This window comes from Lipotes vexillifer, unplaced genomic scaffold (genome assembly GCF_000442215.2).
Source record: "Lipotes vexillifer unplaced genomic scaffold, Lipotes_vexillifer_v1.1 scaffold306, whole genome shotgun sequence".
In the NCBI taxonomy this organism is placed as follows: domain Eukaryota; kingdom Metazoa; phylum Chordata; class Mammalia; order Artiodactyla; family Lipotidae; genus Lipotes; species Lipotes vexillifer.
The window spans coordinates 1,250,990-1,253,696 of record NW_006789814.1 but is presented as its reverse complement, the minus strand read 5'-3'; positions in this window follow the sequence as shown (position 1 = coordinate 1,253,696).

Sequence of the window (2,707 nt, the reverse complement as noted above, 5' to 3'; positions counted from 1 at the left end):
ATTTTGAGGGCGTCCTGTGCTCTACAGCCTCCAGGTTACTTAACCCTGTGCCAACCCAGTGTATCCTGTATTTGAACAGATGAGAAAACTACACACAGGTTGAGTGCTGGCCCGAGGTCCCCCAGCCTCAAGGTAGAAAAGAAAACAGAGGACCCCAATAAAGATGTTTAAAAAAAAAAGAAAAAAAGAAAAGAAACAGAGGACTGTTTCCACTGTGCCCACAGCCTGGACTGTCTTGGCCACACTCTAATCTGTTCTGGTCTCCCCTCCCTCGCTTCCAGTACGGAACAAACTCCCCGATAATCCTCAACCTCTCCGCCCAGCTTCCCAGCCATCTCCAAGCATGGGTATCTCCCAAGGGCCCTATTCACTCGAGCTCCCCCAAGGAAAGGCTGTCTTTTTTTATTCTCCCTCGATCCATATTCCCAATTCTCAATTTCCCTGCTTCAAACCACTTTGCCTCCTTAAAAACATCAATTCCTTTGACGCTCATGCCATTCACATGTAACACTCTATGCCTGCGCTTGGACTTGTACATTGACCTCCGAGCTGCTTCTCACTCACTGATGATTAACGCCTCACTCATCAGGGGCCCCTCCATCCCCCCCAGCCACACCCTGCATCTCGCTTCTCTGAGCTCTTTCCTCTCCAGAGGCTATTCCTCTGTGCCACTTGCAGCTCTTCTACACCAACGCGGCGGCCATCACTGCACCACCTCTGTCATCTTGACGTCAGATTCTCTGCTCTGATCCACTCTGTCCCCCCAGCACTTCGCTCTAGTGCCCTCACAGCAACAACTGTTCAAATTTTTCAGGCCTGCAATCTGTCATTTTTAAAAACCTGTCCTCCTCACATACTCTTGCCAAGTACCCCGTCCCAGTGCTGGTTCTGTGGGCCATGACGATCATCGCTCCCTTCGGGGACATCCGTGAGAACTCTGCCCCTCTTTCCCACTTGCTCGGCAAAAACCCAGCCCTAGTCAAGCCCAACTGACAAGCTAGTCTAAAAGCCGGTATTACTTGTAACTTTGGTTTGTAACTCCACACTTTGTTTTCTTCATAATTTAAGAGACTAATGCATTTTTAAAAAGTATTTATGTTTGGGAGCACACAATGTACAAAGATGTATAAAGGGGTGGGGATGGAGCTGTAAAGGAGCAGGGATTTTTTGTTACTAAAGTTAAGCTGATGTAAACTCAAATCATTATTCAAAGTAACTTTAGGTTGTTAAATGTAATCCTCATGGTAATCACAAAGAAAACAGCTATAGAATATACACAAAAGGAGATGGAAAGGAACAGTACCTGTGAAAAACTAAACACCAAAGACAGCAAGGCATGGAATAAGGGACAAAAAAGCTAGAAGGCATATAGAAAATGAATAGCAATGACAGAATAAGTCCCTCCTTATCAGTAATTAAATTTAAATGGATTAAACTTTCCAACCGAGACAAAGATTGGCAGAATGAATAAAAACGCATGATCCAACTATATTTTGTCTCAAAGAGATTCACTTTAGATCTAAAACCACAAATAGATCTAAAGTGAAAGTATGGAAAAAGATATTCCATGCAAGTAGTAACCAAAAGAGGAGTGGCTATACAATATCAGACAAAATAGATTTTAATGAAAGTTTCAATACAGGAAGAAGATATAACAATTCTAAACATTTATGCACCTAATAATAACTATCAAAAAATAGAAAGCAAAAACTTACAGAATTGAACAGAGAAACAGACAGTTCTACAATTATAGCTGGTGACCTCAATAACCCACTCTCAATAATGGACAGAACGCCCAGACAGAAGATAAGTAAGGAAACAGAGGATTTAACACAATAAACCAACTAAATCTAACAGACATACACAGAGCACTCTACCCAATAGTAGCAGCATATACATGCTTCTGAAGTGCACATGGGACATTTTCCAGGACAGACCATATGTTAGGCCACAAGTCTCAAACGATTCTAAAAGATAGATCTCATACAAAGTGTCCTCTCCAACCTGATGGGATAAAGTTAGAAATCAATAACAGAAGGAAAATGGAAAAATCACAGATTTGTGAAAAACAATACAAACAACCAATGGATCAAAGAAATCACAAGGGAAATTAGAAAATACTTCAAGACAAATGAAAATGAAAACACGACATACCAAAACCTATGGGATGCAGCAAAAGCAATGCCAAGGGAGAAATTTATAGCTATAAATGCCTATATTAAAAAACTGGAAAGACCTAAATCAGCACTCTAATCTTACAACTTCAGGAACTAGAAAAAGAGCAAACTAAACTCAAAGTTAACGGAAGGAAGAAAATAATAAAAATTAGAGCAGAAATAAAATAGAGAGTGGAAAAGCAACAGAGAAAATTAATGAAAGTTGTTGAAATGTATCAACAAAATTGACAAACTTTAGCTAGATGGACCAACGAAAAAAGAAGTTTCAATTTACTAAAATCAGAAATGAAAATGGGGACATTACTACTGATTGTACAGAAATAAAAGGATTATGAGTACCATGAACAATCTTATGCCAACAAGTTGGATAACCTAGATGAAATGGACAAATTTCTAGAAACACAAAACCTACCAAGACTGGATCAAAGAAATAGAAAATCTGAATAAACTTATGTATAACTAGTAAGAAGGTTGAATAAGTAATCAATCTCCGCAGAAAGTTCTGGACCTGATGACTTCACTGGTGAATT